At 42.6% G+C, this 26986-nt stretch overlaps 1 pseudogene; it reads right to left on the reverse strand.

Annotated features, from left to right (window-relative positions):
• Positions 1-26986, reverse strand: part of LOC137315041 (beta-1,3-galactosyl-O-glycosyl-glycoprotein beta-1,6-N-acetylglucosaminyltransferase 3-like) — a 34626-nt pseudogene that overhangs the window by 2195 nt on the left and 5445 nt on the right.

Consider the following 26986-nt stretch of genomic DNA (forward strand, 5'->3'; position numbering starts at 1 on the left):
TGCTCTTGACAAGGAGGCACTTTGTTCCAGGAATTTGGATAAATTTGGCACCGAATTTTCAGGCACCAATGAATTCAAATCGGATGCTCGCGGATGACAACAGCAATTGTGGCTTCATTGGGTTTCAGCTGTCAGCTCTGTTGGACAGGTCGCACCTGCTCCTGGTGTCTTGTCCCCCTTCCAGTGTGCCTTTGTGATCGGTCAGACCTTGCACCTTTCCTCACTCTCTCAATCAGTCACTCCCTCACTCTCTCCGCTCTTTGCGCTTTGGTGGCACTTAGCGTCTCAATTTCTTGTCGCAGAGATTCAATTTTCACTTCACAAAGGTCCCTGTAATAGGTTTCTCCCTCGTGTAACCGCTGTCAGTTCGTGCACAGTTTCCACATTCTCTATTGCCTTTTTCGTAACTTCGGCTTTGCCGTACACTTTTACTTGAAGAAGGCAGGAGAAGGCTCGGGCGGGTCTCATGAAAGATTCAAGACCCTAAACGAAAAGGACGAGGAAAGCGACAACACAGTCCAGAACAAGAGAGCATAGCGTCAAACATGGACGAGAAAAAAAAAAATAAAGACTGACATTCACACAGCGCCTTTCATAACCTCAGGATGTCCCAAGAGGCTTTACGGCCAATGACGTAGTTTGAAGTGTAGTCACATTTGTAATGTTGGAAACAGTTGCTTTTGTGTCCAGCAAGATCCCACGAACACCTATGTGATAATGACCTGATAAACTGTTTCAGTGATGTTGATTGAGGCACAAATATTGGCCGGTACACCGGGGCAGTGGAATAACAAACTTCGGGCTGCGAGGGCAGACTCTCATTTGAATGACGGCATCACGCATCGTACAGCGCTCCCTCAGTACTGCCCCTCCGACAGTGCAGGGCTACATCAGTACCGTACGGAGTTACAAGAACACGGTTCCAATCCCTGTCTGTCTGAACTGCAAAATCTAATGTCGGGAGGAGGCGTCACTGGACCAGAACTGGGTAAATCCACTAGCTCCGTGTTCCTGCTTTGTGTCCAGCAGCCGCTCTTAAAATGTGTCCGTGGGGAGACTGGTGGGGACCAGGAGTGGGTTTATCCCTGAAATGTCCGCTGTTGAATGGACTCCCCCTGAGATCGCACACTCACAGAACAGTCGCATCCCCGGCGCTGGAGAACACATCAGACCGCGGGAAATAAGCTTTCGAGAGAGGGGAGAACGGGAGGAATGAAAGAATAAAACACGGAACTGAAGCTTCGAAACGACATCAACCTTTTCTCGATCCGGCAATGATTGGCAGTTTCTTTATTACCCTGTGGATTTTGCAGGTTTTTTCATGTTATTCCCTTACAACCAGTCAGGCAGAATTTCCTTGTTTATTTTGGCAAGTCCCAACTTTGGAGTTTGACCTGAGCCTTGTTTTATGAGATTCAGAGTTCCCTCTCTGTGTGAAAGAAGATGCCGCACCTCAGGATGGTTTTCAACTAAAACATTCCTAAATTGTTTCAGAATAAGGAGCGGCCTCTCTGACGAAATCACATCGAACCGATTTGACAATTCGTTGCTGCTTCCACTGTGAACAAAGTTTATTCTCAATTTTACTTTCTCTCTTCTTGTTCCAGTGAAGTTCTGTAAAACAGACACATAGTTCGAAAGAAATTGTTACATTTCTATCTGGGACATTGTTCGCTAAAAGTCCAAGCGATTTCCTGATGTTTGCACTTTCAACACAGGGCCCAAGAGCCGGTGTCTTGTCAGTGAGCTGAGCTGTTTCTGTCGGTGAGGACATTAACCATTTAACCGGTGAATTAAACTATCCCTGAGCATCAATCGCCTCATCCACTGGGGGAATGATTACTGACATTCCATAGTTTCATTTATCATTGTAAATCTGCATTAGATACACCCGTCACATTGTTAAACACAGAAAAGCTCATTCCTGTGCTACAGTCGTTATAAAGATTGGATTTTCCTCTTTTTCAGCTTGGTTATCAGACAGGAATCAAAATCCCCTCCACAGGATGGAAGTGCCCGAAAAGAGACAATGTTTGAGGAAAGATTGTGGTGGTAATTCCGAGGGATGTATTGCGATATTTCCTTTCACTCTCTCATTTCTGTTCTGTTTTTTTTACCCGGATTAAGGATTTACTCGGGCCCGAGACAGAGGTTCAAGCGTCGGCCACAAACTCTTCCACCACAGACCTTCTCTTTCCTGCTATAACACTCCCGTCACAGACATAGCAACATAGGAACAGGAGTAGGCCATTCAGCCCCTCGAGCCCACTCCGCCATTTGATAAGATCATGGCTGTTCCGTGATCTAACTCCATGTACCTGCCTTTGGCCCATATCCCTTAATATCTTTGGTTGCCAAAAAGCTATCTATCTCAGATTTAAAATTAGTAATTGAGCCAGCATCAATTGCCGTTTGCGGAAGAGAGTTCCAAACTTCGACCACCCTTTGTGTGTAGAAGTGTTTTCTAATCTCACTCCTGAAAGCTCTAATTTTTAGACTGCGCCCCCTGGTCCTAGAATCCCCAATTAGTTTATCTCAATCCAGCCGACCTGTTCCCCTCAATATCTTATAAACTTCGATCCGATCATCCCATAACCTTCTAAACTCTGGATAATACAACTCCAATTTGTGTAATCTCTCCTCGTAACTTAACCCTTGAAGTCCGGGTATCATTCCAGTAAACCTGCACAGCACACCCTCCAAGGCCAATATGTCCTTCCGAAGGTGCGGTGCCCAGAACTGCTCTCAGTACTCCAGGTGCGGTCTAACCAGGGTTTTGTATGGCTGCACCATAATTTCTGCCCCCTTGTACTCCAGTACTCTAGTTATAAAGGTCAGCATTCCATTAGCCTTAAAAACTATTTTCTGCACATGTTCATGACAATCAATGATCGATGTACCTGAACCCCTAAATCCCTTTGAACATCCACTGTTTTTAACTTTTTGCCATATAGAAAGTACCCTGATCTTCTCTTTCCTGCTTGAACTCTCCCGCCACAGACCTTCTCTATCAGACTAGAATTCTCCCGCCACAGACCTCTTTCCGACTAGAATTCTCCCGCCACAGACCTTCTCCTTCTTGCTTGTTTCCATCTATCGATGCTTTAAGATGGGAGTTTTCTATTCAACCCAACAAGCCGATCGCGGACCGCAGAACCCAAAGACCACCCGCCTGCAACGATCGCGGACCCCGACACTGACCCACGATTCCCCCCACCCCGCTCCCGACGATCGGGGACACCCACGATATCCACCGATCCCGACCACCACCCGCCGATCTGACGCCAGATCCCTCCCACCATTACTGACGACCCCCGTACAAACCTATGCCAACCGGTGCCAAACTATGCCCCGTGCTAATACATGCCAACCGATGTCACCGTGCTGCCCATGTCCCCCATCCATACAAACTACGACTTATCTGAAGACTTATCTGAACACGTGCTCAAAAGCAAAATACTGTGGATGCTGGAAATCTGAAATAAAACCACAAAATGCTGGAGAAGCTCAGCAAGTCAGGCAGCATCTGTGGTTAACGTTTCAGGTCGAAGACCTTTCGTCAGAACTGGAAGATTTGAAAAGAGTTAAAGATTTTCAGCAAGTCCAGAGCAAGGGTAAGTTTGGGGAGGAGAGTAAAGAAAAAAAGGGAAGTTCTGGGCAGGAGAATTCACTTCAAAATAAATATTGGGGGAAGTTTGGGGCCGCCGCATGAGGCTCAGTCTCCGGCCCGAGTAAATCCTCAATCCTGGTCAAAAAACAAAGGGGAAATGAGAGAGAGAAAGGAAATATCGCTCTGAATCTCAAATAACGAGGTTCAAATCAAATATCGCTCTGAATCTCACAACAAGGATCAGATCAAATATCGCTCTGAATCTCAAATAACAAGGGTCAGATCAAATATCGCTCTGAATCTCAGAACAAGGATCAGATCAAATATCGCTCTGAATCGCAATTAACAAGGGTCAGATCAAATATCGCTCTGAATCTCAAATAACAAGGGTCAGATCAAATATCGCTCTGAATCTCAAATAACAAGGGTCAGATCAAATATCGCTCTGAATCTCAAATAACAAGGGTCAGATCAAATATCGCGCTGACTCTCAAATAACAAGGGTCAGATCAAATATCGCTCTGAATCTCAGAACAAGGGTCAGATCAAATATCGCTCTGAATCTCACAACAAGGATCAGATCAAATATCGCTCTGAATCTCAGAACAAGGGTCAGATCAAATATCGCTCTGAATCTCACAACAAGGATCAGATCAAATATCGCTCTGAATCTCACAACAAGGGTCAGATCAAATGTCGCTCTGAATCTCACAACAAGGATCAGATCAAATATCGCTCTGAATCTCACAACAAGGATCAGATCAAATATCGCTCTGAAACTCACAACAAGGGTCAGATCAAATATCACTCTGAAACTCACAACAAGGGTCACATCAAATTCCTAATTTGTGACTTGCCAAATTGTAAAAAAGGAACCTGTATCCAATTGGTTGTGATGAAATAACAAGGATATAACCTTCAAAATCTGCAAGGAAATAAAAAAGCAGAAAATCATTGCTGGGTGAAGTTAAGTTCATGTCGACTCTCAACTTCAGTTCTGTGTTTTATTCTTTCATTCCTCCCGTTCTCCTTTCTCTCTGAAGCCTATTTCCCGCGGTCTGATGTGTTCTCCAGAGCCGGGGATGCGACTATTCTGTGAGTGTGTGATCTCAGGGGGAGTCCACTTTACACCGGACATATCAGGGATAAACCCACTCCTGGTCCCCACCAGTCTCCACACGGACACATTTTAAGAGCGGCTGTGGGACAGAAAGCAGGAACACGAACTTTGTAGATTTACCCCATCCTGCCCCAGTTGCGCCTCCTTCCTACTTTAGAAATTGCAGTTCAGAAAGACAGGGATTGGAACCTGTCCTTGTCACTTCTTGCGGATTTTTACTGTAACACTCAATCAACATTTTTGTGCCCAATATTTTTTTATTGAACGAATCAAAGGCGGGACCAGCAGTTCACACTGAACACGTAGCTCAGCTTAGTAAAGGGTTAATACATTCGCACTGGTGGCTCATCGCTCTCTGCCGAGCACCTGGACAATCAGCCTCTGGTGACATGAGGCCGGACCGAACCCGATCCAATCACAGGATCGAAGAAAGATCCGACAAAAATGTTCACCCCGATTAATTAAAATAATGAATTACTGATTCACACCACAATGTCAGTTTCGGTCAGTTGGAAAAGGACGTGAATTCGCTGGGAGAATCAAGCAGGAGCTTCTGTTTTTGGTGAAATAAGTTCATGTTAATGAGGCGTTTATCTATCAAACTCACTCAACTAATAAAACAAGGAGGGGTCGTTGCCTTTAGAGATAAATTGAGCTCAGAAATGTGTTAGATGAAAACCGACCACAGGATAGAAGCGATCTCCCTCACAGATAAGAGGAGCCTGGTCACAGGTCTTATGTAATTAACTATTTAAATTTCTAACCGGTTGAAGGGCCCATCATTAATCTTTAAATAAAAAAGTTATGATTAAATTAGCAAAAGGTAGGAGGGGGAATCACTAATCTTTATATAAAAAGTAATTCTTAAATTAGCAAAAGATAGAAGGGCCCATCACTGAACTTTATATAAAAAGTAACCTCCCAAATAACCAACAGGTAGGAGGGTCCATTCCTAAGCTTTACATAAAAAGTAGCTACTCGAATTATAAATTGTTGGGAGGCTCCATCGTTAATCTTTATATATAAAGTATCTATTCAAATTACAAACAGGTGGGAGAGTCCATCACTAATATTTATATAAAATTAAGCATTCGAGTTACCTAAGGTTCAGAGGGCCCATCACTAATATTTATACAAAATGTAAGTGTTCGATTTACTTCCACGTAGGAGGGTCCATCACTAATCTTCACATGAAATGTAAGTGTTCGAATTACCTCAAAGTAAGTGGGTCCATCACGAATCTTTAGACAAAATGTAAGTGTTTGAATGAATTACAGGTAAGAGGGTCCATCACTAATCTTTATGTAAACAGAAACTATTTAAATTACTTACAGGTAGGAGGGCCTATCACTAATCATTATATACAAAGTAAGTGTTTGAATGACCTATAGGTGGGAGGGCCCATCACTCATCTTTATCGAAAAAATATCTACTCCGATGAGAAAAATGGGGAAAAAAGGAAAACATTCTTTAAATAAAAAGTAACTACTCCAATTACCAACAGGTAGGAGGGCCCATCACTAATCTTTAAATAAAACGTATCGATTCGAATAACCAACAGGTAGGAGGGTCCATCACTAATCTTTATATTAAAAGTATCTATTCGAATAACCAACAGGTAGGAGGGCCCATCACTAATCTTTATATAAAAAGTATCTATTCGAATAACCAACAGGTAGGAGGGCCCATCACTAATCTTTATATAAAAAGTATCTATTCGAATAACCAACAGGTAGGAGGGCCCATCATTAATCTATACATTAAAAGTATCTATTCGAATAACCAACAGGTAGGAGGGCCCATCACTAATCTGTCTTTCCGAAGGTGCGGTGCCCAGAACTGCTCACAGTACTCCAGGTGCGGTCGAACCAGGGTTTTGTTTAGCTGCAGCATAACTTCTTCCCCCTTGTACTCTAGTCCTCTAGATATAAAGACCAGCATTCTATTAGCCTTATTAATTATTTTCTGCACCTGTTCATGACACTTCAATGATCTATGTCCCTGAACCACGAAGTCCCTTTGGACATCCACTGTTTTAAACTTTTTACCCTTAACAAAGTACCCTGTTCTATCCTTTTTTTGGTGCAAAGTGGATGACCTCACATTTGTGTACATTGAATTCCATTTGCCACAGTTTTGCCCATTCACCTAATCTATCAATATCCCTTTGTAATTTTATGTTTTCATCTACACCGCTTAAAATACCACCAATCTTTGTTTCATCGGCAAACTGTTATGAGACTTTCCATGCCTTCATCTAAGTCGTTAATAAATATTTTGAATAATTGAGGCCCCAAGACAGATCCCTGCCGGACACCATTTGTCACATCCTGCCAATGTGAGTACCTAACCATTATCCCTACTCTCTGTCACCTTTCGCTCAGCCAACTTCCAAACCAAGTCCGTGCTATTCCCTCGATTCCATAGGCTTCAATCTTAGCTAACAGTCTCTTATGTGAGACTTTATCAAATGCCTTCTGGAAGTCCATGTAAATAATATCCATTGACATTCTCTTGCCCACTACTTTAGTCACCTCTTTAAAAAATTCAATCAGATTGATCAGGCACGACCTGGTTCTCTCTGATGAACTGAAAATTCTCGAGGTGTTCATTCACTCTATCCTTAATTATAGACTCCAGCATTTTCCCCACAACAAATGTTAGGCTAACTGACCTATTATTTCCTGAATTCCCTCTCTCTCCTTTCTTAAATAGCGGAGTGACATGTGCAATTTTCCAATCTAGAGGGACGGTTCCTAAATCTAGATAACTTTAAAGGATTATAGTTAGGGCATCTGCAATGTACTCACCTACTTCCTTTAAAACCCCGGGATGGAAAACATCTGGTCCTCGGGATTTGTTACTGTTTAGTGCTATTATTTTCTTCATTCATATTGTTTTACTCATGTTAATTTTATTGAGTCACTTTCCCCGATTCAATATTAGTTTTCGTGGGATTTCCGGAATGTAATTGCTGACGCAAAGTAATTATTCAACATGTCCGCCATTTCACCATTTCAGTTTTTAAGGGGCCAACACTGCTCCTGACCATCCTCTTTTTACATTATAACTATAAATGTTCGTCGTATTGGTTTTGATATCCCTTGCAAGTTTCAATTCATACTCTCTTTTTTTAGCTCTCGCTATCTGTTTTGTGACCATTTTTTCAATCTTTGTATCTTGCCATTCGCCAGGATCTGTGTCATGTTTTGCCTTTTTGTATGCCCTTTCCTAATGCTTTATACTGTCCTTACCTCTTCAGTTGTCCACGGCTTTTTTTTTGACAAGTCGAGTTCTTGCCGCTCAGGGGCATAAACCGGTTCTGTATCTCGTTAAATGTTTCTTTAAACATTCCCAACTGATCATCAGTCGTTTTACTCATTAACAGATTTGCCCAGTTCACTGTGGACAGTCTCCAGCTCATCCCATTGAAGTCGGCCTGACCCAAGTCTCGAATCTTAGCAGCTAATTCACTTTTTTTTTCCTTTCAAAAACTGCCTTGAACTCGATCATGTTATGATCGCTATTGGTTTGATATTCACGCACATTTAAGCTGTTAACTAAATCTGGTTCATTACTCATTACTAAATCGAGTATGGCTTGCCCCCTTGTTGCTTGTAGGACATACTGCTGTGGAAAACTATCCTGGACACACTCAGGAAAATCACTACCTTTCTTACAGTTGCGAGTCTGTTTTTCCCAATCTAGGTGAAGGCTAAAGTACACTTTCTTTCTGCCGCTCTACGCTTTTCCGTTTCACTTGTTCTTGAACAACTGTTTGTACAATTTGTATTGTAAATTTCCCCTGATTCTTCCCCTCTCTTGCTGCTCTCAACTTTACTCCCTTCTGACACCCCGCTCAGTTGCCCAACCCCCTGCCACTCTAGTTTAAACCTTCCCCAAAAACACGAGCACATACCCCCTCGAGGACATTGGTCCCGGTCCTGCTCGGGTGTAACCCGTCCAGCTTATCCAGGTCCCACCTTCCCCAGAACCAGTCCCAATGTCGCAGGAATCGAAATCCCTCCCTCCTACACCATCCCCGCAGCCACGCATTCATCCGATCGATTCTCCTTTTCCTCTGTTCACTCGCACGTGGCACTGGTAGTGATCCTGAGATCACGACCTTTGAGGTCCTGCTTTTTAATTTATCTCTTAACTCCTTCAATTCACCTTGCAGGAGCTCATCCCTGAGGCACAAGGCAGAATGGTCAAAAAAGTACAAGCCCATGGGATGCAAGGGAAAGTGACTAGTTGGATCCAAAATTGGTTCAGTGACAGGAAGTAAAAGCTAATGGTCGACGGTTGTTTCTGTGACCGGAAGGCTGTTTCCAGTGGGGTTCCACGGGGCTCTGTACCAGGACCCTTGCTTTTTGTGGTACATATTATAGATTTAGACTGAAATGTAAGGGGCATGATTAAGAAGTTTGCAGATGATACAAAAATTGCCCATGTAGTGATAGTGCCAGGCTCTCAGTAAAGGAAGATATAGTTTATATACAGGTTTGCTAAAAATGATTAAGAAGTGGTATTTGATAGGCTGATTGTACTTAAAGTGGATAAGTCCCGGTACGGATGGGATGCATCCTTGGTTGCTGAGGGACGTAAGGGTGGAAATTGCGGAGCTGCAGGCCATAATCTTCCAAACATCCATAGATATGGGAGTGGTGTCAGAGGATCGGAGAATTGCAAATGCTACGCCCTTCTTCAAAAAAAGTGTGTAAGGATGAACCAAACAAATGCAGGCCAGTCAGTTTAATCTCAGTGGCGGGGAAACTTTTAGAAACGATAATCCGGGGCAGAATTAACAGTCACTTGGACGAGGTGGATTGATTCGAGAAAGCCAGCACGGATTGCCAAAGACAAATCGTGTTTAACTAACCTGACAGAGTTTTTTGATGAGTTACAAGAGAGGGGAGATGAGGGCAATGCAGTTGATGTGTTATATATGGACTTCTAAAAGGCTTTTGATAAATGTTGCATGGTAAGCTTAGCATCAAGATTGCGGCTCATCGAATAAAGGGGGCAGTAACAACATGGATACAGTATTGTGGAAGTTAAAGGGAACAGAATGTAGTGGTGAACGGTTGTTTTTTGGACTGGAGGGAAGTGCACTGTGTTTTTCTTCAGGGGTCTGTACTGGGACCACTGCTTTTCTTGATATAGATAAATGACTTGGACTTTGCCAGTACAGTGCATCAACTCAAATGTGGAGATGACACAAAACTTGGAAGGGTATAAACAGTGAGGAGGACAGTGATAGACTTCAAGAGGATATCGACAGGCTGTTGGCGTGGGCAGACACGTGGGAAATGAAATTTAATGCAGAAAAATGCGAAGTGATGCATTTCAGTAGGAAGAACGAGGAAAGGCAGTATAAATCAAAGGGCACAACTCTAAAAGGGGTATAGGAACAGAGAGATCTGGGCGTATATGTGGACAAATCGTTGAAGGTGGCAGGGCAGATTGAGAAAGACGTTAAAAAGCATACGGAATCTTGGGCTTTCTAAATAGAGGCTTAGAGTGCAAAAGTATGGATGTCATGATGAACCTTTATGAAACACTGGGTCGGCCACAACTGAACTATTGTGTCCAGTTCTGCTGTAGGAGTTCCTCAGGGCAGTGTCCTTGACCCAACTATCTTCAGTTGCTTCATCAATGACCTTCTCTCCATCATAAGTCAGAAATGGGGATGTTCGCTGATGATTGCTCAGTGTTCAGTTCCATTTACAACCCCACAGATACTGAAGTAGTCCGTGCCTGCATGCAGCAAGACCCGGGACAATATGCATGCTTGGGCTGATAAGTGGCAAGTAACATTCGCCATGGACAAGTGTCATGCAATGAACATCTCCAACAAGAGAGAGTCTAACTACCTCCCCTTGTCATTCAACGGCATTACCATCGCCGAATCCCCAACCATCAACATCCTCGGGGCACCATTGACCAGAAACTTAACTGTACCAGCCATATAAATACTGTGGGTATTCTGCGGCGAGTGACTCACCTCCTGGCTCCGCAAAGCCTTTCCACCATCTACAAAGCACAAGTCAGGAGTTTGATGGAACACTCTCAAATTGCCGAGATGAATACAGCTCCAACAACACTCAAGAAGCTCGACACCATCCAGGACAAACCAGTCCGCTTGATTGATTCCCCATCCACCACCCTAAAAATATTCACTCACTTCACCACTGGCGCACCGTGGATGCAGTGTGTACCATCCACAGGATGCGCTGCAACAACTCGCCAACGCTTCTTCGACAGCACCTCCCGAACCCTCGACCTCGACCACCGAGAAGGAAAAGGGCAGCAGGCACATGGGAACAACACCACCTGAACGTTCCCTTCCAAGTCACACACCATCCCGACTTGGAAATATATCGGCCGTCCCTTCATTGTTGCTGGGTCAAAATCCTGGAACTGCCAACCGAACAGGAATGTGGGAGAAACTTCACCACACGCACTGCAGCGGTTCAAGAAGATGCCTCAACACCACCTTCTCAAGGGGAACTGGGGATGGGCAATAAATGCTGGCCTAGGCAGCAATGCCCACATCCCATGAATGAATAAAAATATGAGAATTAATTGCCGCTCAGGGAGCTGCTCCCCACCCTCAGCTGCAAATAACTTTCGCGGTTCCACCAGCTCCCGCTTTGTTACCGAGCAGATCCCTCGGGTCGATTATAAATAGAAAGAGCCCAGAGTTTCGACCTAAATTGAAGCTTTTGTCTCGGCTGAATGTTTTATTTGAATTCATATCTTTCCAGTAATTGCTGTGAAATTATATTTAAAACTGCTGACATCTGATGCAGCTCCCGAGACCCCGCTCGCCAAAGAAACTGAAGGAACTAAATGTAAATTTCGATCTATTCTCCCATGGGGCCGCAGCAGCAAATTATAAAATTGGGTCGGTTCATCACATGGGTAAAAGCCTCATGGCGGGATGGTTTTAGCGCTCAACATTGTATTGAAATGTGTGTTTGGATTTGTGGAAGATCTGTTAACTTATTGACTGCGGAAAATTAACAACTTATGGAACCATCCAAAGGTTCCCTTCAGGCGCGTTTATTTGCACCGGTACCGTCCCTGCGAGGTGCTCCAGTTTAGCCTGGACCGTACAGTTACAGTGTGAGTGGAACCTCAATATTTATCACCAAATGTTCCATATTTATCACCAAATGCTCCATATTTATCACCAAATGTTCCATATTTATCACCAAATGTTCATATTTATCACCAAATGTTCCATATTTATCACCAAATGGTCCATATTTATCACCAAATGTTCCATATTTATCACCAAATGGTCCATATTTATCACCAAATGTTCCATATTTATCACCAAATGTTCCATATTTATCACCAAATGGTCCATATTTATCACCAAATGTTCCATATTTATCACCAAATGTTCCATATTTTTCACCAAATGCTCCATATTTATCACCAAATGCTCCATATTTATCACCAAATGGTCCATATTTATCACCAAATGTTCATATTTATCACCAAATGTTCCATATTTATCACCAAATGTTCCATATTTATCACCAAATGCTCCATATTTATCACCAAATGCTCCATATTTATCACCAAATGCTCCATATTTATCACCAAATGCTCCATATTTATCACCAAATGTTCCATATTTATCATCAAATGTTCATATTTATCACCAAATCCTCCTCTTTTATCACCGAATCTTTCATATTTATCACCAAATGTTTCATATTTTCACCAAACGTTCCATATTTAGCACCAAAAGTTCCATATTTAGCATCAAATGTTCCAGATTTTTCACCAAAAGCTCCATGTTTATCACTAACCGAGGCTCTAACCCCACCACAGTCTTTATAAACTTCCAGATTAGAAATAAAAAGCACGATTCGAACCTGTGCAGGAAAACCCAAATAAATTTCTAGTACATCGCCTTAAACACTCGGCCACGACTCCTCGCTCCCTCAGTTGCTGCGTTTCATACAATGATAAATGGGTCTTGACCCTGTTCGATTGCTGGGCCGACACCTTATGATTACTGGGGTGGAGATTTTCGTCACCGAACCTGCCCATATCGGACACAAGAGCAAAGTGACCCAGCACTTGATCACCCGGAACTGGTGGAAAAAAACATTTATTAGTTGGAAGTCGTTATTTGTACAATTCGTTTTCCTTTTACCCCTAAATTATCTTAGATTTTTGCCCCCCGAATATTCGAAGTATACATTGGGGTTTAGCAGGATAACCCGCATCCAGACATCTTTAAACAGGCTCGAGAACAAGGAAACTCTGAAAGGTCTGAATACTGTTTTTTAGTTCTATTGCCCACTCCATAAAGTGACCGTGAGATTACCGGTACAGACACTTACTGACGGGAGGACCCATCAGAATGGATTGTAAGAGCGCAGTTCTAATCTGCTTACACTGGTCAAAGCTGGAAGTTCAAATCCCCTGAGTTTTTTGAGTATTGTGCCTATTCTGGTTTTATTAACGTCTTGCTAACGTGATGATAACATGTCAACATGATCTGGTTATTGTTAATTCGTAAGTAAATGGTTAATCCATTAAGTCATCTTGTAAATTATGTAACTCTGTTCCATGAGTCTGCGCGACACGATTATTGCTCGACTCACGGTTTGCACCTGACGATCTAATTTTTTTCCGATACATCGTCTATTCGTCCTTTGACTATCTGGACAGGTGCCGAGAAGATCTCTGTCCTTACAGATTAATAGTTCATTAATATTTGTTCAATAAATTGTAATCTTAGAATCTGATCATATTGCAGATTCTTAGTTGTAGTCTATGTAAGTTTCTTTAATATTGCGGAATGTTTCATAAAGTTATTGAATTATTCGGGTCTCCCCCACCAGGCCAAACCATGTCGACAACGGTTAACGGAAAATGGAACATTAAAGTGTTTTATAAACATATACTTCAGACGTATCTATCCGAAAGAAGACGATGCTGCCAATGTCTCAGCATGGAATGAGGGTGGATCAATTGGATCAGATAGAAATCGATAAACAAGAGGTACTTCATCGGCGGGCACCGCTCAAATTAGAAAATTAACCCGATCCAGCTTGGAGGCTTCCCAGGTTGCTGAGGTATGTAAGGTTAGAAATAGCGGAGGCTTTGACCATAATCTTTCATTCCTCTGTGAATATGGGAATGGTGTCAGAAGATTGTTGAAAATGTTACTCCCCTGTGCAAAAAAGGGATGATAGATGAACCAAGTATAGACAAGTCAGCCTAACGTTGGTGGTGGGGAAAATTCTTGAGACCATAATCCGGGTAAAAAATAATTGTCACTTGAAAGAACAAAATTTAATAAATGACAGCCAGCATGGATTTGTTAAAAGCGAATCGTGTCTGACAAACGTGATCGAGTTCTTCAATGAAATAATGGAGAGGATAGATGAAGGGAGCACAGTTGATGTGTATATGGACTTTCAAAATGCGTTTATTAAAGTACCACATAATAGACGTGTTAACAAATTTAAAGGGGCAGTGACAACGTGGACAGGAAGTCCGCTAAGAGACAGAAAGCAGAGAGTATGGGGAACGGTTGTTTATCAGACTGGAGTGAAGTATACAGCGCTGTGCCCATAGGTCGATATAGAACCACTGCTCTTTGTGATATATATTAATGTCCTCGACTTCGGTATAAGAGGCATAATGTCAAAGAATGCAGATGATATAAAGCTTCGAAATGTATTGAAGAATAAAGAGGATAGTTACAAACTTCAAGAGCATAAAGGCTGACATTGGCAGACACATGGCAGGTGAAATTTAATGCAGAGAAATGTGAAGTGATGCATTTTGGAAGGGAGAAATTAGGACTTGCAATATAAATTAAAAGGAACACATTTAAAGGGGTGCAGGTACAGAGAGACGATTGGGTTCACATATACAAATCTTTGAAGGTGGCAAGACAAGTTGAGAAGGCTGTTAAACAGAAAATGGGACCCTTTGCTTTGTAAATAGTGGCCTAGAGAACACAAACAAGGAAGTTATGGTCAAACTTTACATATCACTGGTTTGGCCTCAGCAAGAGTATTGTGTTCAATTTTGTTTTGAGTTAATTGGCAAAAACCAAGGGGTGTAGGTTATTAGAATTTTATTTCAGCAGCGACTTGTTATGATCTGGAATGCACTGCCTGAAAGGTTGTGGAAGCAAATTGAACAGTAAATTTTAAAGGGAATTGGATAAATACTTGAAAAGGAGAAATGTGCAGGCCTATGGGAAGTGGGTCGATTTTGATAACTCTTTCAAAGTGCCGGCAAAAACACGATGGACCGAATGACCTGTATGATGCTATGATTCGATGTGTCCTCGGCTGGTGCCGGTAACGGGAGTATAGACATCTTTAACCCTCAACGCATTGGCGTTTATGTAAAGTTTTGAGTGATAACCCCACTGGGCTATAGTGCTACTTTTTCAAGGGAATATTTAAGAGTTAGTAGTTCGGGAATTATGAATACATAGAATCTGGAAAGGCAATTGGATTCAATGAGCGTTTTGGAAATGTTACATCACAATATCTTTCATACACCTCTTTGAATTGTCCCGATCATATTTCATTCTTTTCGTATAGAAGCTTATTATTCTTCTTATTCTGAATAAATACCTACAATTACATTATTCAATTAATGTTTATATCTGAGCTTTCTAATGTAGACCTCTATGATTCTTTTCATCTCACGCATAATTTGTAACAAGACGTACATGAGTAAGTTTTGTACACAAGTGTTGGAATAACATGATTAATTTGATGCAGTTTATTATACAGTGCGCAACACCCAGCTTGTAACTCCAGTGTGTCTGCATAGGAACAAAGGAGCATAGGAACAGGATTAGGCCATTCAGATCCTCGTGCCTGATCCGCCATTCGATAAGATCATGGCTGCTCTGTGATCCGGCTCCATATACCTGCCTTTGGCCCATATCCCTTCATACCTTTGGTTGCCAAAAAACTATCTATCTCACATTTAAATTTAATAATTGAGCTAGTATCAATTGCCGTTTGCGGAAGAGAGTTCCAAACATCTACCACCCTTTGTGCGTAGAAATGCTTTCTAATCTCGCTGCTGAAAAGTCTGACTCTAATTTTTAGACTGTGCCCCCACCCACTCCGAGAATCCCCAACCAGTGGAAATACTTTCTCTCTATCCACCCGATTCGTTCAGATCACCCCTTAACCTTCCAAACTCTAGAGAATACAATCCCAATTTGTGCAATCTTTCCTCGTAACTTAACCCTTAAACTCCGGGTATCATTCTAGTAAACCTACGCTGCACTCCCTCCAAGGCCAATATGTCCTTCCAAAGGTGCGGTGACCAGAACTGCTCACAGTACTCCAGATGCGGTCTAACCAGGGTTTTGTATAGCTGCAGCATAACTTCTTCCCCCTTGTACTCTCGTCCTCTAAATATAAAGGCCAGCATTCCATTAGATTATTTTCTGCACCTTTTCATGACACTTCAATGATCGATTTACCTGAACCCCGAAGCCCCTTTGGACATCCACAGTTTTTAACTTTTTACCATTTGGAAAGTACCCTGTTCTATCCTTTTTTGATCCAAAGTAGATGACCTCACATTTGTCTACATTGAATTCCATTTGCCACAGTTTTGCCCATTCACCTAATCTATCAATATCACTTTGTAATTTTATGTTTTCATCTACACTGCTTACAATGCCACCAATCTTTGTGTCATCGGCAAACTTAGATGTGAGACTTTCTATGCATTCATCGAAGTCGTTAATAAATATTGTGAATAATTGAGGCCCCAAGACAGATCCCTGCGGGACTCCACATGTCACATCCTGCCAATGTGAGTACCTTCCCATTATCCCTACTCTCTGTCGCCTTTCGCTCAGCCAATTTCGTAACCAAGTCCGTACTTTTCCGTCGATTCCATGGGCTTCTATCTTAACTAACAGTCTCTCATGTGTAACCTTATCTAATGCCTTCTGGAAGTCCATATACATAACATCCATTGACATTCCCCTGTCCACTACTTTAGTCAACTCTTCAAAAAATTCAATCAGGTTTCTCAGGCACGACCTACTTTCACAAATCAATGCTGGCTCTCCCTGATTAACTTAAAATTCTCGATGTGTTCAGTCACCCTATCCTTAATTATAGACTCCAGCAATTTCCCCACAACAGATGTTAGGCTAACTGGTCTATAATTCCCCGGTTTCCCTCTCTCTCCTTTCTTAAAAAGCGGAGTGACATGTGCAATTTTCCAATCTAGAGGGACAGTTCCTGAATCTAGAGAACTTTGAAAGATTATAGTTCGGGCATCTGCAATCTGCTCACCGACTTCCTTGAAAACCCTGGGATGGAAACCATCTGGTCCTGGGGATTTATTGAGTTCCTGTCCCCGATTCAATATTAGTTTTCTTGGGATTTCCAGCATGCTATCCTATTTTTCTACTGTAAATACTGACGCAACGTAATTATTCAACATTTCCACCATTTCCCCATTGTCAACGACAATATCCCCACTTCCAGTTTTTTAAGGGGCCAACACTGCTCCTGACCACCCTCTTTTTTCCGAATATAACTATAAAACTTCTTTTTATTGGTTTTGATATCCCTTGCAAGTTTCTTTTCATACTTTATTTTTGTAGCTCTTACTGTTTTGTGACCCTTTATTGATCTTTGTATCTGATCCCCCCTTACTGAATCTCGTCTTCAGATTTGGATACAAAACTCTATTGCTTCATCCAAGTCATTAAAACGGAAAAAGAGTTTTTTAGAGAAATGTCGGGTTCTTAATTCAGAAGTGAACCATGGGCTTAAATGGACAGTGGTCGCATGCATATTAAATTGGTGAAGGGAGAGGAACCAAAGAGTAGTAGTGAACGGTTGGTTTTCAGACTGGAGGGAAGTATGCAGTGGGATCCCTCAGTGGTCGGTATTCGGAAAACTCTCTTTTTCTACATATTAATGATATGGACATTGGTATATAGGGCATAGGAATATAGGGCATCATTTCAAACGTTGGGTTCACAAGAAGCTCGGAAATGTAGGAAACAGTGAGGAGGATAGTACCAGACTGCGGGAGAAAATAGACAGGCTGTTGAAATGGGCAGACACATGGTCGATGCAATTTAATGCAGAGAAGTGCGAAATGATACATTTTGGTAGGAAGAATGACGAAGGGCAAAATAAATAAATCGTACAATTGTAAAAAAGGGTGCAGGAACAGAGAGACCTGGTTGTGCATGTGCACACAACTTTGACGGTGGCAGGCAAAGTGAGATGGCTCCACAATCTGACACCTTTTCCTCAAACTGACGCCTCCCCTGAACTCACCCTTCACCTCAACCTGAACCTTTCTCCTCAATCACATCCCTCTGACCAATCTGACCTTCTCCCTAATCTGATCCCTTTTCCTCAATCTACCCATTGGAGCTGGGACATCCAAGAACGAAATCTGTCGGAGAATTTTCACACAAATTCCCGTGGAAATCTGTGAACCTCTTCCCCCAAAAGGCTGTGGATGCTGGGGGTCAATTGCAATTTCAGGACTGAGATCGATGTATATCGAAGTAAAGGGAATTAGGGGTTACGGGGAGCGGGTAGGAAATTGGACATGAATTTAGATTTGAGGTTAGGATCAGATCAGCCATGATCTTCTTGAATGGCGGAGCAGGCTCGAGGGGCCGATTGGGCTACTCCTGCTCCTATTTCTTATGTTCTTATGTTGTTCTTATTTGTTGGGTAAAAGGATCAAGCGACATGGAACAACGGCGGGTGAATTGAGTTGATGTCTAATCAGCCTTGATCGAATTGAATGGCGGAACAGGATCGAGGATGTGAATGCCCTCCTCCTGTTCCCTTTATTCATCACCTGCCTTTTCTATTCAAATGTTGACTGTCCTTCGGCCAGTTTTAACATGCTCGGTTTCAATCTCCGTGAGGAATAATCATGAACCGCCGATAGGATAGGACATGAAGAGAAAGAAATATGATGGAACAGGGTTGATGGAAGAGGACACGGGCACAGATTTCCCAGCATTTTTCAAGTGGTTAAAGACGTTCTCTTTGCGTGAATGACGTTCAGCTCCCTCTTCACTGGGCAGTTCCTGTGCACTGAATTAATATACTGCTCAGTGATATTAATATTTTTTTTTGCTGTAGATTTTAATTGCCTAACGTTTAATGGCGGAGCTTTAAGGTGTAAATTGAATGTAGTTTTCTCTGATAAAAGCAGCGCCTGAACAAGGACCTGAACACTGGACCCACAGGTTAAAAGTCCGATGCTGGACCAGGCTCCAAATCTCTAAGGAGACAGTGACCCTGACTGGCTGTGGTAGGTTCACTTCACGTTCGCAGCCGCCCTGGCCACACAGGGACCATCACAAGTTTGCTTCATCGCAACATTTCTTCACAGCCCATTCCACCTCAAACATACCGCAGTCCAACCGTCATCAACCTGCACCGAGTCTCCACCAACTTCCATCTCTCGCTACCCATCAATCTGACCTGTTCTCGACAATCTGACCCCTCCTCCTCAAACTGACCCCTCTCCCCGATCTGACGCTTCTCCGCAATCTGATCCCTTCTTCTCAATGTGGTCCCTTCTCCCCAATCTCACCCCTTGTTCCGAAACGAACCCCTTCTCCTTAATCTCTCTTTTATTCTCAATTCTACCCCTTCTCCTCAATCCGACCCAATCTCCAAAATGTTTGTCTTCTCCTCCATCTGTCCCCTTCTTCTCATTCAGGAGCTAAATCAGGAAGTACATTTGATCACAAATGTAGTGGAAATCTGTCAATCTCTTCCGTCAATTGGCTTAGAATGCTGGAGGACAATTGGGATTTCAGGACTAAGATCGATAGATACCTGTTACGAACTGATTCAGGAACTGTCCCTCTAGATTAGAAAATTACACATGTCACTCCGCTTTTTAAGAAAGGAGAGAGAGGGGAACCAGGGAATTATAGACCAGTTAGCCTAACATCTGTTGTGGGGAATAAGCTGGAGTCTATAATTAAGGATAGGGTGACTGAACACCTCGAGAATTTTAAGTTAATCAGAGACAGCCAGCATGGATTTGTTAAAGGTAGGTCGTGCCTGACGAACCTGATTATTTTTTTTAAACAGGTGACTAAAGCAGTGGACAGGGGAATGCCAATGGATGGTCTTTATTTGGACTTCCAGGAGTCATTAAATAAGGTCCCACATAAGAGAATGATAGCTAAGATAGAAGCCCATGGAATCGCGGGAAAACTATGGACTTGTTTAGGAAGTTGGCTGAGCGAAAGGCAACGGAAATTAGGGATAAAGGGTCGGTACTCACATTGGCACGATATGACTAGTGGAGTCCCGCAGGGATCTGTCTTGGGGCCTCAATTATTCACAATATTTATTAATGACTTAGATGAAGGCATAGAAATTCTCATATATAAGTTTGCCGATGACACAAAGATTGGTGGCATTGTAAGCAGTGTAGATGAAAACTTTAAATTACAAAGCGATATTGATAGATTGGGTGAATGGGCAAAACTGTGGCAAATGAAATTCAATGGAGACAAAAGTGAGGTCATCCACTTTGGATCAAAAATGATAGAACGGGGTACTTTATAAATGGTAAAAAGTTAAAAACAGTGGATGTCCAAAGGGACTTGGAGGTACAGGTACAGAGATCATTGAAGTCTCAAGAACAGGTGCTAAAATTAATCAAGAAGGCTAATAGAATGCTGGCCTTTATATCTAGAGGACTAGAGTACAAGGGGGCAGAAGTTATGCTGCAGCTCTCCAAAACCCTGGTTAGACCGCACCTGTGCACCGCACCTTCGGAAGGACATATTGGCCTTGGAAGGACTGCAGCGTAGGTTTACTAGAATGATACCCGGACATCAATGGTTAAGTTACGAGGAGAGATTACACAAATTGGTGTTGTATTCTCCATAGTTTCGAAGGTTAAGGGGTGATCTGATGGACGTTTATAAGATATTAATGGGAACAGATTGAGTGGATGGAGGGAAACTATTTCTGGTGGTTGGGGATTCGAGGAGTAAGGGACACAGTCTAAAAATTAGAGCCAGACCTTTCAGGAGCCAGATTAGAAAAAATTTCGACACACAAAGAGTGGTAGAAGTTTGGAACTCTCCTCCGCAAACTGCAATTGATACTAGCTCAAGTACTAAATTTAAATCTGAGATAGAAAGCTTTTTGGCAATCAAAGGTATTAAGGGATATGGGCCAAAGGGGGGTATATGGAGTGAGATCACAGATCCGCCATGACCTTATCAAATTGCGGTGCAGGCACGGGTGGCTGAATGGCCTACTCCTGTTCCAGTGTTCCTATGCTCCCATGTAGGTAAGGCTATCAAGTGTAATGGAATGAACGCGTTTAAATGGAGTTAAGGTCTGTATCAGCCACGATCTGATTGAATGGCGGTTCAGGCTGGAGGGGCTGAATGGCGTGCTCCTGATCCCCATGTTCATCACTTGCTTTCACTGTTGAAATGTTGTTTGCCTGGCCATTTTTAACATAATCTCTTTAATCTCCAGGAGAAATAATCATGAATCGCTGATAGAATGTGAAATGCATAGAATGAAAGCCGAATGAACAGGGGTTAGGTTTAGGGTTAGGGTAATATTTCCAGCATTTTGAAACTGGTAAAGAAGCTTTGTTTGGGCCAGTGCGGTTCTTTTGACTCATCCTTGACTTCCTTAAGCAGCTACTGTTCAATGAATGATTATACAGCTGAGCGATATTTATTTTTTTGGGCGGTAGACTTTAGCTGCCTAGTGTTTAATGATGGTTTGAGGCGTAAATTTAGTGGCAGTTTAATCATACAATCATAGAAAGTTACTGCACAGAAGGAAGCCATTCTGCCCATCTTGTTCGTGCCGGCTGAAAAAGAGCTCTCCATCTTTATCCCTCTCTCCAGCGCTTGCTCCGTCCCCTGTAGGTTCCAGCACTTCAATTGCACATCCAAGGACTTTTGTAATGTTTTGGAGGTTTCTGCCTCTACCGCTCGGTACCACTTCAGACCTGGATTTGAGAGCGTTTATCGATACAAAGGCATCAGATGAAGACTTGAGACAATTCCCTCAATACTTGTCCGCCCGCCAATTTCTCTGCTTCGGAAGAAACTTTTTTCCAAATTATCCTGCAGTGTATTGGTGACAGATTGGAAGATTTCGAGGAGAGGCTGCTCCTGGGACTGATCAAATCCACCGTTCACTCTGCAGGGTGTGTAAGATCATCAGAGGAGATGTCTCTGACTGCTTCCACTGCTCTATTCAGTATAATCAGTTTCACATGGAATACAGCGAGCTCTGAGTCCGCTCGATCTTTGCACACATTCTGTGATTGATGGGCACGACATGTATTGATTGCTGTGCTGGTTTAAATTTATTTTACATTTATTGCTTTCCATATGTTTTATTTTGGACAGCCGGTTTGTATTTTTATCGCCGTGTCTTCCATCTTGCGGATGTCTGTACTTCTCCTGATGTCGTTGTTTTCCGCCCAGTGCTGGAAATTCCCGACGAGAACATAAGGGGAGCAGGGCTAGTGATAGTTCAGGTTACAGTTCTTACATTGCCTGTCAATAATGGGTCAGGATCCACGAGAAGAACAGTAATCGAGCTCAGAGTTTGCTAAAGAGTTCTTAACAGTTACACGATTCGAACTTGGATGGTATCTCGAATCTTCCGGTGTCCTGGTCAGTATTTATCCCTCAACAAACAGAATTATAACAGATTATCAGGGGTGAAATTGGACACCGGCATGGAAGCAAAACAGGTGGAATCGCATTTGCCGACGGTTATTGGACACGTCGATATACTGTTTTAGTGAAGTCAATGGAATGAATATCAGACCGAGCGTATAACAGGCGATCGATGTGATCCCGCCCGTTTTGTGACCCCGCCAATGTCTAATTTCAACCAACCTGGTCATTCAACACATTGCTGTTTTAGGGACCTTGCTGTGCGCAGATTGACTTCCACATTTCCAGACATTACAACGGTGAGAATATTTCAAAAGTCATTTCTTGTCTGTTAGGCGCTTCAGGGATTCCTGAGGCGGTGAAAGGTGCTTTATCATTGGAGAGGGTAGAAATTCATCTCAGGCAGTAAAGTCCCAACGCCGTCTGTTGCAGGCATGACCCAATATTGAGTCACATCGCTGCCTGTTATAGGCCCGGCCAATGTTCAGTCCCATCGCTGCTTATGAAAGGCAGGGTGCAATATTAAGTTCCATCGACGTCTGTTATAGAAAAAGACCAATATTCGGTCCAATTGCCACTTGTTATAGGCACGGCCCAATGTTCAGTTCCATTGCTGCCTGTTACAAGCACGACTCAATATTCAGACCCATCGCCACTTGTTATAGGCATGGCTCAATATTCAGTTCCATCTTCGCCTGTTATAGGCGCGTCCCACTTTCAGTTCCATCGCAACCTGTTGAAGGCCCCGCCCAATATTCGGTTCCATCACCGCCTGTTATAGACAGAGCCCAATATTCGGTGCTATTAAAATAATACTGGAATAGAGATGAAGCATCCCCAGAACATCAGCAATTGTCTGTGAGAAATGTCTCCTGTACTTTTAATGCTAACCTTTCTTCTCTCTCTACAGCCGGGTCATTATATTCCGTCGCAATTTTGCAACCCAGATTCTCAGCAAAGTCGCAGACTCCCAGAATGCACCTGTTCAGTTTGAGTCTCACTCACGTGTGCAATACAACTCTTGCAATGCAACAGTGTCTCAGTACAATTCATTACGTTTGACTATCGATTCAGTAATGCAGCATTATCCCTCTCCTCACACCTGTTGAGTTCAGTAAAATAGTGGGCCGGGAAGGCGTGTCTGACAAACAGCAAACTGTGGCGCCCTCTGTGAATGCTAATGCTGTCAATCAGAAAAATATTAATTGTTTTAAAGGCATATTCCAATTTTCCGTGTGCACAAACAACAGACATTATTTTTAATACAAGGAAAATCTGCCGGGCTCTCTCACCAGCGTCAGATGCACCCCGCTACTTTTTCCGGACTCTGCGCTCAGCCCAGGCGAGGCTTGATGGCCAGGTGATCAATGCAAAAATATCTCCTCCATTTTTAAACGTTTTAATGTTGCGGGAGAGTAGATTGTCCATCATATCTTCCTAACATTATAATCATGGTATCGTGGTATCATAGTCTGCTACTGCACAGGAGGAGGCCATTCGGCCCAACGTCTCCGTCCTGGCTCTTTGAAAGAGCGATCCAATTGTTCCCATTCCTCTGCTCTTTCCCTTTTACCTCTGCAAATGTTTCCCCTCCAAGTGTTTATACAATTCACTTCAGAAAGTTATAATTGAATCCGTTTCCACCGACCTTTCAGTCAGTACATTTCAGATCATTGAAACTCTCTGCCTATTTTTTTTTTCATGTCGCCTCTGGATCTTTTGCCGATCATATTAAATAGGTGTCCTCTGGTTACCGACCCTTCTGCCACTGCAAACAGTTTCTCCTGATTTACTCTATCAAAATCGTTCATGATTTTTAGCACGTCAATCAAATCTCCTCTTATTCATCTCTATTTTACGGAGAGCACCCCCAGCTTCTCCAGTCTCTCCACAGAACGCTCATCCCTGGGAACATTCTAGTTAGTCTCTTCTGGACAGCCTCCAAGACCTTGACATCGTTCCGAAATTGCGGTTCCCAGAATTGGAAACAATACTCCAGCTGAGGCCGAACCAATCGTTTAGAAGAACATAAGAAATAGGCGCAGGTGTAGGCCAATCGGCCCCTCGAGCGTGCTCCGCCATTCAATAAGATCATGGCTGATCTGATCCTAACCTCAAATCTAAATTCATGTCCAATTTCCTGCCCGCTCCCCGTAACCCCTAATTCCCTTTACTTCTAGGAAACTGTCGATTTCTGTTTTAAATTTATTTAATGATGTAGCTTCCACAGCTTCCTGGGGCAGCAAATTCCACAGACCTACTGCCCTTTGAGTAAAGAAGATTCTCCTCATCTCAGTTTTGAAAGAGCAGCCCCTTATTCTAAGATTATGTCCCCTAGTTCTTGTTTCACCCATCTTTGGAACAACCTTACCGCATCCACCCGATCAAGCCCCTTCACAATCATATATGTTTCAATAAGATCGCCTCTCATTCATCTGAACTCCAATGAGTAGAGTCCCAATCTACTCAACCTCTCCTCATATTTCCGCCCCCCTCATCCCCGGGAATAACCAAGTGAACCTTCTTTGTACTGCCTCGAGAGCAAGTATGTCTTTTCTTAAGTATGGAGACCAAAAATTTTACAAAGGTTTTGCATTACTTCCTTGCTTTTGTACTTTATGTCCCCATTAAGAAAGCAAACTTTGAAATTATAATCTACATACCCAAATCCAGGTCTTTAATAGATTTCAAAAAAGAGCAGTGCTCCTAATATTGCCCAATTGGGGACACCACTCTAAACTTCCCTCCAGTCTGAAACCAACCGTTCACCACGACTCTCCGCTTTTTGCCACTGATCTAATTTTGTATCCACACTGCCACTGTCCCTTTAATCCCCCCGACTTTAATTTTGATAAGAAGTCTATTATGTTATACTTTATCAAATGCCTTTTGAAAATCCATATACACAACTTCAACCGCGCTACACTCATCAAAGCTCTCCGTTACCACATCAAATAACTCATTCAGGTTACTAAAACATCATTTTCCTTTACATATCCCTGCTGACATTCATTTATTATCCCTTATTTTTCCAAGTGCTAATTAATTTTGTCCCTGATTATTGTCTCAAAAAGTTTCCCCACCACTGACAGTAGGCCGACTGGCCTGTAATTGCCGGCTTCAACCCCATACATTTATTGAACAGGGGTGTGACATTTGCAACCCTCCAGCCCTCTGGCACGTGTTCCATACCGAAGGCGAATTGAAGGATTGCGGCGAGACCCTATGCAATTTCCACCTTGATTTCCATCAGTAATACAGGATGCATCCCATCTGGACCGGGTGATTTTCATACTTTGAGAACTGTCACTCTTTTAAGTACCTTCTATTTATCTATTTTGATCCTATCCAATATCGCTACTGCATCCTCCTTTAATGCTACAATGACTGCATCTCTTCTCTCGTCAAGACCAAGGTGAAATATTCATTTCGTACCTCAGCCATTCCCTCTGCCTTCACAAGAAAATCTCCTCTTTTGTCCCCAATTGGTCACACCCTTCCTTTGACTACCCCTTTATAAAAGAATTTTGCGTTCCCTTTTAGGTTAGCCGCCAATCTATTCTCATGCTCTCCCTTTGTCCATATTATACCCTTTTGATAAATCTCCTCTCAACTTTCTGTATTTTGCCTCGATTTCAACCGTATTATGTGCCTTAAATTTGTCATGAGGCTCCATTTTCTGTTTCATTGTATTCTCTATACCCTTAGCCATCCAGGGAGCTATAACTTTGGATGTCCTCCCTTTCCAATTTCTGGGAATGTGTCTAATCTGTACCCGAGCCATCTCCACCTTGAAAGCCTCCCATTGTTCAGTTACTGTTTTGCTAACGATTTTTGATTCCAGTCCACCCGGAAAATACACATAGTATTCGTAAAAAACTTCGTAAATAACAGTACGGAGCAATTATTATAAATACCTGAAATCATCTCACTTAGCAGAATATCTGTGGTGTAGCCATGTGCAATTATTATAACTCACTGAAATCATCTCTGTTACTAGAATATCTGTGGTGTAGCCAAGGGCAATTATTATAACTCCCTGTGGTGTAGCCATGTGCAATTATTATAACTCCCTGAAATCATCTCTCTTAGCAGAATATCTGTGGTGTCGCCATGAAGAATTATTATAACTCCCTAAAATCATCTCTCTTAGTGGAATATCTGTGGTGTAATTATATGCTTGTGTTACCAAAGGAGTGTGGGTTGATTATGAGATGCTGGTACATGAACGGCTCCATGACTCGGATTAACCCAATCGGTTTATCTCGATACATTCAGCATGCTCCTGGCACATGTTGCTGGAGCTGAAACGGTCCGTGGAATTGCTGGTGAAACCGTTGCTACTTAACCTTGTCATGGAAGTCTGCCCGTAGTTATTTGCTATTCAATTGCTGCATGACTCTGGTTACGTGTTCATTTCCATTAAGCGTCCCTGTGCCCAAATTTTACTGTAAGTTGCGATTTGTAACCGTCAAACTGTATGTAGTTCATGACTTTGACTTGGCTTCTTCCTTGATTGTTTGGCAAGAAAGAGCTTTAGGATAACCGA

This window comes from Heptranchias perlo, unplaced genomic scaffold (assembly GCF_035084215.1).
Source record: "Heptranchias perlo isolate sHepPer1 unplaced genomic scaffold, sHepPer1.hap1 HAP1_SCAFFOLD_53, whole genome shotgun sequence".
NCBI lineage: Eukaryota > Metazoa > Chordata > Chondrichthyes > Hexanchiformes > Hexanchidae > Heptranchias > Heptranchias perlo.